Raw genomic sequence first — 13,007 nt, forward strand, 5'->3', positions numbered from 1 at the left:
CCCCAGCTGGGGCGCTGGGAGGGATACATGCCCAAGGCCTAGGCCTAAGCCAAGGTCTTCCTACATTCAGAAGTTTAATAAAGTTGTGGCCTAATTTTAATTCCATATAGCGTTGTCAGAGTCTTTATTCCTTCCTTATGATCCCTGGGGGCTGAGGCTGTCGCTGCCTGGTCATGCAATGTTCTGCACGCCCTATTGAAGGCTTCAGGTGTGAAGTTGTGCAAATAAACCATATTTTTAAGACACTGCAGACTCTGCTATGCTTTGATCTTCCAACGGTGAAGGCCTATGAACCATATCAAGATGATGGCATGAGTTGACTATCCCAAGCTTCCTAACTGATCCCAACATGAGAGAGTGAATCCTGCCCCCTGCAATATCCATAAATAACAATGTGGGTTTTTTTCTGAATTGGCATAAAGAGACAAAAAATAATAATGACCAAAAAAAGAAAGTCACATTTTTTAAAAAAAAACCTAAGTGAGACTGTGTAAGAAGATCATGAGCTCCTTTGCTGCTACCTTTTGTTTTTGAGTTGACACACTACTCCCCAATTACAACTACCCTAAAATCCTGGAGACCTGCATTACTTTTGATGGGGAAGGAATCACTTTTTCATCAAGAAAGACCAGCAGAAAAGGATTTGCATTTTTTTTTAAGTCCTCTTGACCATGCATCCCCATTTTCGTGACAATTTCTCAGAATATTTACTTTTCAAATGTACACATTTACCCTAAGAACTTTCCCCTAATATAACACACGTGCACTTTCCCCTAATATATGCATTCTGGTCCACATTACTTGGCTAGAGAATTGCATTGCAAAATTAGAAAGATTTGTGCTTTTCAGTTCATGTATTGTTTCGGGAAGAGCAAATTAGTTACATTCACCTATAAATGCAAACTGATTTATTTTTTTTTAAAAAAATCTCTCATCCCTGCTGTCAAGTCAGTGCAAAGTCAATTGAGATCCAAACTTTAGTGGTTCTCCTGGCCAGCTCTTAATTTTAGGTAAAGAGACCATGTGGCTTATTCCTCCTTGCTATTGCACACTAACAATGCCAAGGGCACTGCACATAATGCATCTGACACATGGAGCAATCAAATGGGGGTCTTTCTGCTGTTAGGAATCCCCTTTGCAATTATTACAACCAAATCACTTTCGCCCACTTCTCTGAAATAACGATGACTTTAGCAGCCTAGATAAAAATCAGCGTTATTATATAAGTATAATTTTAACCGAAACACCATAAGCCCTGGGACTTATCTTTCATTCCGTTGATATTTAACATTGGACATTTATTGTTAACAACCTCCACAGGAAGCTATCATTTTGCTCATTGGAAAACATTCACTATAATTAACCCAGCCCTTGATTTCTTTGTCCTACGCAATAATGGCATATTCATAAATCATTTTCAGAAAGGTACACATTGTAATCATTTTCTCTAAGGAGACCTATCGTTAGCACACTTTGTTAATCTGTAGTGCTTCCAAATACGGTATGTCTCTGCTTAACGAAAGACTGATGCCGAATTTCCTTTAAAAAATAAAATAAAAAATAGTGCTTTTTAATATTTAAAACCTACTGGGCTTGTTTACAAAAAAAAAAGCAAGCTGGCAATTAATCTCGTTGATATAATTATTTTGTTTTACACATTCCAGTAAAGCTACTTGGCACCAATGGCAATCCACCACAAATTTAAACTACTTTGAGTTATAGATTTGTAGATAAAAATGCTGCTTTAAATAACGTTGCAACATGCAGTCTGTACCACCAGTAAAAGCCACCGGTTGTTTTAATATATTACAAAATTATAAACAGCCCAAGCAAGAAAAGTACTAAATATACCTTGTGGATTTATGAGTGTATCTCAGGGGGCGAAACCACAAACTGCAGTCTTTTATAATGCATAAAACATTGAAACAATACATTTATAAAATAAGACAGGAGAGCTCAATGAAATCCGATTCTGGGAAAGTAGGCATGTGATCTTAGCCATAGTGCAAGATCCTAAGTGTATGCAGCAGTTTCCAAAGACCCATTGAATTGAATGGCACTTACTTTAGCACAGAGGCTTATAGGATTGTGTTGAGTAAAATCAGGCAGAGGGATCTCCTGCTGCCCTCACAGATGATTCCTCCCTCAGACATTCCAATATCCTCTCCCTTCTCTCTCTCTTTTAAAAAAACTTTATTTATACTTTTCACATTTCTGTGATTTTACAATCATTTTGACAATTTTAAAATTTAACTTCTTTCCCCCTCTTTCTGAGGTTCCTTAAATTTATTTTTAATATCTTCTGCATATCCAAATTCACTTAACTTGTTCATTTATTTATCTTCTTTATATATATACTCTTATGTAACTGCAGGTTATTACAATAATCCTTCCATTGTTTTTATCTGTTTACAATTTATTTGTAAATATTCAATAAACCATTTCCACTCTTTTATTAAAAACTTTGTTATCTTGATTTCTTTTTCTTCCAGTAAGTTTCACCATTTCTGCATATTCCATAAGTTTTTGTATCCATTCTTCCTTTGCTGGGCCTTCTTCTGCTTTCCATTTTTGGGCAAGTAACATTCTTGCCCAAACATTCTTGCCGGGACACAGGTGGCGCTGTGGGTTAAACCACAGAGCCCGAATCCCCACAACGGGGTAAGCTCCCGTTGCTCGGTCCCAGCTCCTGCCAACCTAGCAGTTTGAAAGCACGTCAAAGTGCAAGTAGATAAATAGGTACCACTAAAGCGGGAAGGTAAATGGCGTTTCCGTGAGCTGCTCTGGTTTGCCAGAAGCAGCTTTGTTATGCTGGCCACATGACCTGGAAGCTATATGCCAGCTCCCTTGGCCAATAACACGAGATGAGCGCCATAACCTCAGATTCAATCACGACTGAACCTAATGGTCAGGGGTCCCTTTACCTTTACCTAACATTCTTGCCACTGTAAAGGTAAAGGGACCCCTGACCATCAGGTCCAGTCGTGACCGACTCTGGGGTTGCGCGATCATCTCACATTTTTGGCCGAGGGAGCCAGCATACAGCTTCTGGGTCATGTGGCCAGCATGACTAAGCCCCTTCTGGCGAAACCAGAGCAGCGCACGGAAACACTGTTTACTTTCCCGCTGGAGCGGTACCTATTTATCTACTTGCACTTTGACGTGCTTTCAAACTGCTAGGTTGGCAGTTGCCCTCTTCAGGACACGTTCCAGCTTGTCAGTATCCTTCTTGAACTGTAGTGCCCAGAACGGGACACAGCAGTCCAGGTGAGGTCTGACCAGAGCGGAAAACAGTGGTACTATTACTTCCCTTAATCTATTTTAATAAAGTTGTGGCCAAAATAATGCCAAAAACCTTAAAACTTAATTAACGTGTGTGTGTGGATTTATTGGGGGGAATTCGGTGACCTCGACACGCAAGAGCATAATCTTATGTAATTGTGATCAAACAGTATTTCAAAGGTTTCTTTCCCCCTCTATCAGGCTTAGGCACAGCAGCATCCCCCACTGGTGACAGGGTCTATACCTCTGTATCTCTAAGCTGACTTGCTTTACACCAGCTTCTTGTGGCCAGGATTGCTTCCCTTAACATATAAAATAAGAGAACAAGAAGAACATATGTTTAAAGAAGATTTGAATACGTTTATTGAATATACGGGAAATTATTGTGTACGGCTGAAAACGCTGGCAGCATTAAGATAAATTCAACCGTGTAAATAAGTTTTGATGGATGTAATAATGGAAAACCGATTTGTATAGTTTTTGTAAAATATGCAGGGATATAAGATATGAAAAATGAACCATGGAAAGAGAAGAAGGGAGGTCGCTGTTATCTTAAGGATGTAAAATGTTTATCTGAAATTGTAAAAAAATAAAATTTAGTAAAAAAATCATATACAAAAAAAGAAAAGAAAAAAGGATTGCTTCCTTCTCTGGTGTACTGAAAAACAGAATAATAATATTATAATTATTTATTATTTATACCCCGCCCATTTGGCTGGGTTTCCCCAGCCACTCTGGGCGGCTTCCAACCGAATATTAAAACAGTACAGCTTTAAACATTAAAAACTTCCCTAAACAGGACCGCCTTCAGTTGTCTTCTAAAAGTAAAATAGTTACTTATTGCCTTGACATCTGCTGGGAAGGCGTTCCACAGGGCGGGTGCCACTACCGAGAAGGCCCTCTGTCTGGTTCCCTGCAACCTCACTTCTCGCAATGAGGGAACCGCCAGAAGGCCCTCGGTGCTGGATCTCAGTGTCCGGGCTGAATGGTGGGGGTGGAGATGCTCCTTCAGGTATACAGGACCAAGGCCCTTTAGGGCTTTAAAGGTCAGTACCTTTAGGTCGCACTAGGTTAGCATTTGAGAACATTTTATACTATTATTTTGCTGTTTTTATTCTGTTGAGTTAAATTTTTAGCATTATTTGCATGGAGAACCTTTGGCCAAGATATCTCTTTCTATAGTTTATGTAGTATAACTTTTAATTTTTCAGAGACAGCATGCCAGTTTGTTTGTTTGTTTGTTTGTTTTTTACAGCAAAACCCAGCAAAGGGTATTTTGCCAGTAGAAGTGTTGAACAATATTCTTCATAGTTATATGATTAATCAGAGCCAAGAGACGGTTTGGATTTAAACATATTTTGGCATTTGAAATGAGTTTTATACTGAACATAGTAGGTTATTGATAATCATATATGTATTTGGACAATAATATTACATATATATTTATATAATAATGTATGGAAGTGTAACTAATTATACTTAGTGTACTATTTTATATCTTTTTTTCTTATTGTTTTTTTAAACTTCTTAATTTATTTTTTATTTGCAATTTATTTATTTATTTATTCTTTCTACAATTTATTTTGCACAAGTGAAATTCTCTCTCATAGATCGATCGATTGATAGATAGATAGATAGATAGATAGATAGATAATACCATGGATTACTTCAGTCTTGTTCATGAATTTGAGTGAATAGGGAGGTGCCTCTCAAGCGCCAATTCCACTTTTGCATGGGGATTCAACTAAACACACTTAGAAGTCACTCCATGATCAGGAATCCTGCTTTATCAGGATTTTCAGTCTAGGGAGGCTTATAAGTGTATTCACCCGAAAGCAGTTAGAATCCGTCTTCAGACTTACAATTCCCCCTTCAGGCTCTGGTATATAATGAAAGTAAACGATGTTAAAATGTGAAATTTGTATCTGAATGCGGTTAAATGAAGGAAAGAAAAACCAAACAATAGATGCTGGTTGTGTGTTATGTCCCTAATTGTCATTTTGCAGAAGATTTTCTCCTCTTTCTCAGTGGAAAAGAAAAAAAGAAAAAGAGTTTGGGGTGTTAGAATGACACACAGAAGGAATAAATGAGTCAAGACACTTGAGGCATGGATGGCTTGCTTATGATTTTGTGCTGCTAAAAATGTGGCTGCAGTACTTGTTATTTCTGTAAAACCAAGTCAGAGTTCAGTCAAAGTCTCACAGCCGCCTTGTGCAATGTAATTCAAGACCCATCCGTCAGTCGACAATTTACAGTGTTTGCTGAAGCAAATGTGCACCATTTCTAGATTATCCACCGTCACAGTAATGATCCAAAGAAATGTTTCAGTGGTATCCTTGAGTCCTTTAATACATTTTTTAAAACACGCACACACACACACAACCATTTCAGAAAATGGCAGGGTAGGTAATGAGGTTGCGATTAAAAATAGGACAGGACAGGAAAGGAAACTGTTATTAACTTTGACAATGCTTATTTATGTTGGGATGCCTCATGGGTCAAATTGAGAGACAGTTGCAAGCAACACAAGCACACTTGAGATTTGGCAATGTAACAAAAGAGAAGGTGGAAATGTGCAGATGATATTTTGGTCTCTACAAGCCATGATGTTCCCCAATAATATGTGTATAATACAAAATTTCACTGAGATTTCCTCTTTGGATCCAATGCTAACACTTTCTGAGAACGAGGATTGGATGGGGGAGATTAATAGTGCTGTTACAAGTGTCTCCATTAGGGCATCCTCTGTCTGCTATTTGATGGGTGAACCTGCAGCCACCAATCTGCCAGGACAACTGATGTAATTGTCACCATCTCCCTCACATTCCAACAGACAATCAAGACCCAGAGCGTCACTAGGGATGGAGCAAATATTTGATTCAGTTTACATTTAAAGACAAAGCTCTTTCTAAAACAATATGCAAGGTGAAAGACAACCGTCCTTCAAAATTCACATTTTTTTCCAATTTTGCAATCCCGTTCTCCAGCGAAGGAATAAATGTGTATATACTAAGGTAAGTTTGCATACCATAGATATATTAGTGGAAAAACCATACAGAAATGAAGAATATATATTGTGGGAAATGGCTTTTCAAGAGAGAGGGGGGGGGGGCAAAATTGCATACAATGTGGTTTCTGCTTTGCATTTTCATTCCACAACAAGCTTGAACTTCAGAATGCTGGCCCCAATAAATCACTAGTTTTGCCCCAGGTAAACAGAAATCAGAGAACCCTGTGATTGCTATCGTAAATGCACATTTGATGGTTTCCAATACAAATTAACAAGTGTGTTTGTTCATTAAGACATGAGAGATGTTCAGAATACAACAAGTGGCAGAATTACTATCTTGGGGAGCAGGGGGGGGGGAGAAGCTTTTTTTTTAACTTGACTCAGATTTCCTACATACTTTGTTTGAGGGATGATGCTATATAATTTGTGAAGGTAAATTACAATGGTGATTAGACAATCATTTTATTTTGAAGGATAATTAACTTGTGCTACAAATTAATCACATAACATCTAAGTGAAAAGCTGTTTATGGTTCCAGCAATACAGATTGTCATGCCCAGGGGCACAACAATTAAGCATACATTAAAGTAATGGGAGAACAGAGCAGAAAGCATTGGTGAAAGTTGCCTCCATTTCAAGCAGACCTTAAGTTGGCTTACATACTGGGGAAGAGCTTACTTTTCAAATTCTCTTATTGCCTTGGGATTCCTGTTGACTTGTCCTGGTATATCCCCAGGTTGCCATAACATCATTACAACATCAGTGATAAATGTCCAAAATTGTGCTAACCTATGCACAATTAAGTGTCTCCAGTTAAGCCAGGGATGAGATCTTGGCACAAAATTGTTACAACATCAGCATAATGTTCAACGTTGTTCTGATATTTGCGCATTTAAGGACGAGACAAGACAGGTGTCACAGGGTTACATAATTAGGGTCACTTGAATTTAACGAAGTGCAGCCTGCAGCAATCCTCACATAGTACAGGCTAGTGTTGTCCTGCAGCATGTTTAGATTGCAACACTATTGTAGGAGCTGTCTTGTGGATACCTCCTTGGAGTTAGGGCAAGATTGACCCGGCTCTGATTTCACTGGCAATCCTTTTCAGGTGATGAGGGGGGACTTCCTGCTCTGAACCCATGGCTCTGGGTGAGTGGAATAAGCTAGACCCAAATGAGATCTGTACCTTGTCCCACAGTGCTGAAGGGTAATTCTCAGGGATCCCACATTAAGCCTACCCCCTGCACACCTCTGTTTGCAGCCCTGCCTATATCCCCAACCTGGTTCCATCCAGATGCCTCCAACTTCCATCAGCCCAAGCAAGCATGGTTAGTGCTGGTCAGGGATGATGGAAGTTGTAGATCAAAATGTCTGGAGGCCACAGGTTGGATAGGCTGTTCTGGTCCATCTACTTCCTCAACTCGCTGCACCATAAACTCAGCTCCCACCCAGTTTCTGCATAGATCTTTCTTTTAGGACAGAAGTGGGATTCAAATACCAGGGCACAGAAGGCTGACCTCTCCTTTTTGGCCAGTTTTGGTTTTCTTTTAGGCTCACAGGCTTCTTCCATAGCTGCCAAGTCTCCCGTTTTCCCCGGGAAAACCCCCTTTTTACTTACCTTTTCCCGGTGGTTCCCCGTATCACTTTGTCTCCCGTTTTTCTCCATTATTTTCTCCTGCCGGTGGCCATTTTTTTCCTTTATGATTTTCCCTTCTATGGGCACCAAAAATCGCCGCCGCCAGCTTCAAAAGTCACATCTACGCATGTCCGGAAGTGCAAAGACGTGACTTCCGGTGTTGGCGGCGACCATTTTTGATGCCCATAGATGGGCGGAGTGACACCGGAAGTTGCGTCGGCGGACTTCCTGACATGCATACAAGCAACTTTCGAAGCCAGCGGCGGCCATTTTGGGTGCCCATAGAAGGGCAAAGCAACACCGGAAGTTACATCGACGCAACTTCCGGTGTCAAATGGCTGCCGGTCCCGGATTCTGCAGTCCGGAACTTGGAAGGTAAGGCTTCTTCCTGCCACCACATCTGGCATCCAGCCCAACACCTTCCTGCTACCTTTTCCTTAGGCAGTGATTAGCCTGCCCTCATAACATTGCCTGGCAGTTGTGACTTCCTGCCGTAGAGGGCAAATTAGACACAGTGCTAATTGCAGAAATGCAAACAGCAGCTTTCAGCAAAGTGATTTTTGTCACTGAAAGATTTTATTATTATTATTCAGAATGCAGCAGCTGGATGCTGATGAGACAGCCAACCAACATCATGTGACACCTCTGCTAAGACACTTGCATAATCTGCTTGTGTGCTCCTGGACCAGGTTTAAGGTTCTTTTGTCGATATATGAGGTCTTGAACAACTTGGGCCCAGGATATCTTTGACTTTATACCACAGCTTCGTCACAGAGATCATCCAGAGGAGCACTGTGAGTTGTCCAAAATGTTGCAGAGCCCTGACTTCATTAGCTAGAAGTCAAGCATTTAGTATCCCATGCTGTGGAACGGTCTTCCAGCAGAGTTTCAGTAGGCAACCTTATTTTTCACTTTCACTACATCTCTGCAAGACCTTTTTCTGCGCTGACAGGCTTCTGTAGCTGTTTAAGTTTTAATTTTTTGATTAGCTAGTCACTGTAACAATTATCTGTACTGGTTTTTAATGATATTTTAGGGCCACACATTGCCCTGATACTTTATGACATGGTAGTATAGAACTGCTTTTGTGAATAAAGAAAACAGACCTAATAATATCTACTCAGCACTTTTGACACACAGGCATTTCAAATCAATTTAAGAATAGAATTAACAAGGCACATTAACACCAACTCTAAGAACCAAAGGAACAGAAGAAGCTAAAATGCTCATACATTAAAAATAATTGTGAAAATACAGCTCTACCCCACTTTACCAATAGGCTTAAACTTCTCATCACTTCCCTGCAAACTTCCTTGCAGGATTCCAAGAATTTATAGGTTGGCTGCTATTTACATAACATAAATGTGCACACATTATGTGCATTCACCCAACTGCAGGCCTGTCCTATAGCAAGATCCACTGGAATGTGCAGGTTAGGATCCAGTGAATCTCCAACTGAACTGAAGGGTTCCCAGCAGATTAACTCTTTCATCCTCAACTTAGCTGAAGATACATTAACACATATCACCCGCATCCTGGCTCAGCTGGTAAGCCAAGCCTAAAGCCCTAACAAAGGAGCATTCCAAGGGCATGGCAGGGTTGGGACCAGAGAGGGCAAACCCATCCAGCTCAATTACAGTACATGACCTAGCAACCTGGGGCAAGTGAAGGCAGCAAAAAGGGTTCCGGTAGGTAGCCGTGTTGGTCTGACACAGTCGAAATTAAAAATTAAAAAATAGTTCAGTAGCACCTTAGAGACTATTTTAAAGGCTCATTTTGCTCCTGCCAGGCTTAAGCAGGCTGAGTCAGCAAGCACAATTAAAATGGCTAAACAGATAAAAGGCAAAACCACCTCATAGAAAAACAAAAGACTATGTAAACAGGTAAGGTTTTACATGTGAATAAATGTTGCAAAGCCACTTTTAAAAAACAAAGTCAAAGTATTTGCAGGAATAATGGGAAGAGTTCAGATTTGTGATAGATAGATGATATAATAATAATAATAATAATAATAATAATAATAATAATAATAATAATTTATACCTCGCCCATCTGCCACTCTGGGTGGCTTCCAACAGAAAAATGAAATAAAATAATCTATTAAACATTAAAAAGCCTCCCTAAACAGGGCTGCCTTCAGATGACTTCTAAAAATCTGGTAGCTGTTTTCCTCTTTGACATCTGATGGGATGGCGTTCCACAGGGCGGGCGCCACCACCAAGAAGGCCCTTTGCCTGGTTCCCTGCAACTTGGCTTCTCGCAATGAGGGAACCGCCAGAAGGCCCTCGATACTGGACCTCAGTGTCCGGGCAGAACGATGGGGGTGGAGACGCTCCTTCAGGTATACTGGACCAAGGTCGTTTAGGGCTTTAAAGGTCAGCACCAACACTTTGAACTGTGCTCAGTAGATGATATTGATAGATGATAGATAGATAGAGATAGAGATAGAGATAGAGATAGAGATAGAGAGATAGATATAGACATATTAGAATGTGCCCCATTTCTTTCAAACCACAATCTGAAGCAGCTTAGGCAAACAGCAGTTAAATGCATATGTTAAAGTCTTCATAGTTTGATTCTATGAAGGAATGGCTCTGTGAGGGAATGGCCCATGTATCTAAAATGGTTCTGCAAACTCACCTTCAGTGCAGACTATTAGGCAAAATTTTCTGGGCACTGATTGGAACTTTACAAGTGCTTACTTTGTGGCCACCATAACATGATGTACTGTACTGATTTTATATGCAGTAAAAGCAAAGAAAGCCCATTTGACACATGCTGTGAGGTGTTTCCTGTGGCTCTTGCTACTCTTAGCGCACTGCAGATTCCTCACCTTATTTCACCCTCAGCAGGGGCCTAATGTGTGCTGACAAAAGATGGGCTCACATCTGGCTCACTTTAGAGAAGTGAATTATTTCCCGCACCATGGTGCCACATCTCTTAGGAGTAAGTTCTGTTGAGTTCAGTAAGGCACACTTCCAAATATGTATGATGCGACGACTGGAGTCCAAGGCAGATAAAAAGGCCTATTGCAGAAATCCTCACAGTGTTATTGACTTGGCTCTAAGAGGCGAGTTTCAAAGGCCTTGGCTTTCCCAAGCATTGTTTCCTAAAAACAACAACCCATTATCATATTTTAGGCCTACAAAATTTTGAGCTACCAACCCTCATGTTGCCCAACAACTCATGGAACTAAAGGCCACAAAATTTAGCTTGTGAGTAGTGTTGGGCACATGGCGCATCTCTGTGAATGGCTGTCAAAATAGCTTAGCTTGCAATTTGTTAGACCAGTGGTTCTCAAACTTATTTTCTCTGGGCCACACTTATAGAATCACAATTTGCATGTTTCACATTGAATTTTTTTTTATTGATATGAACTACATTGGAAAACAACAACTTTTAGCAGAGCTTGAGTCTAACAAGTACAGTGGGACCTCGACTTACGACTCTCGACATCCGACATTTTTGACTTACGAGCGGAAAAAGTGGCCTCACGCTTACGATTTTTTTGACATTCGAATGGAAAGCCTGTTCACAGCTAGATGCGGTTTCCCCGACTTACGAATTTTTAGATGCGGTTTCATCGATTTGCAAATTTTTCCATTTCCAATGCATTGCTAAGGGAAACCGCTTTTCCAATGGGAAACTGGTCTTACAAAGTTTTCGACCTACGAGTGTGCATTCGGAACAGATTAAATTCATAAGTTGAGGTCCCACTGTACTTTATACCATGATCATGGGACACCCAGAAAGGATAAAACAATGCAGCTATCATAAGAACACAAAACTTTCTTTCTTTCTTTCTTTTATTTCACAGGAGGCCCCTAGCTCATAAGTGCAGAAGAATTCACCTACAAAGAATGCACCTAAACATTTAAAGCACACATAATACAAATTTAAAGTATGTATAACACACATTTAAAGTGCATGACTTCCGCCAAAGAAAGATTCATGGAGACTGTAGATCAGGGGTCAGCAACCTTTTTTCAGCCGTGGGCCGGACTCTTTTTTTAATGAACGAATTCCTATGCCCCACAAATCACCCAGAGATGCATTTTAAATAACAGGACACATCCTACACATGTAAAAACACTCTGATTCCTGGACTGTCCGTGGGCCGGATTAAGAAGGCGATTGGGCCGCATCCAGCCCACGGGCCTTAGGTTGCCTACCCCTGCTGTAGATTGTTAAAGGTGTTGGGAAGGGGGCTCTGGACTTTTGCCTCAGACACTGGCTCTGAAAGCATCAGCTTGTGATGAACTCTAGGCAACGTTCATAAAATTAAATGGGGGGGGAGAGAGAGAGAAAGAGAGAGAGAGACCCAAGTTAAATTACATCCTTACAGCTGCATAATAGTATGAGGTAGCAAAAGAAACAGCTCTCTCTAACTAGTTGCATAAAACCACATTTAAGGCACACAGACTTGTAAATAAAATTGTGATACACAATTTATTTTCCTATTTTCTGTCCACAATTAAGTACTTCTATGCACCTTGTTTTTCACGGTTATTAAGCTTTGTCCTGTCTAAATTTAATTGGGGTCGTTCAGTTCAGAATTATGTCTACTGTGTTTACCACCAGTGGCTGAAATAACTCAGATTTGGAGTTCAAATTGTTCTGCCATCGGGTCTTAACTCTTCATAAAATAAATTGTCTGTCATTGGGTTTCTCTTTATGTTTTACAAGAGTTAGCTGCTAATTACACAAGCACACATCTATAGTCTAGTATTTCTAAGTAAATCATATTGTGAAATATAATCCTGTATTGGGCAATTTTGACTCTCAGTAGTGGCAATCCACTCCTCACACTTCCTATTCCCATATCCTTATAAAACACTCATTCTACATACAGAGTGACTACTGTTATAGCTGCTCTGTTGGTAAAATGAGTTTCCACATATGGATGTGGTAACACCAAAGCAATCTTGGAGAGGAGGTGAGGAGAGGGGGACAAATGGGTCATAATAACATAATACTAATAATACTACTATTGCTAGGTAGGTAAAGGACCCCTGGATGGTTAAGTCCAGTCAAAGGTGACTATGGGCTTTCAGGCCGAGGGAGCTAACGTTTGTCCAC

This window comes from Zootoca vivipara, chromosome 4 (genome assembly GCF_963506605.1).
Source record: "Zootoca vivipara chromosome 4, rZooViv1.1, whole genome shotgun sequence".
NCBI lineage: Eukaryota > Metazoa > Chordata > Lepidosauria > Squamata > Lacertidae > Zootoca > Zootoca vivipara.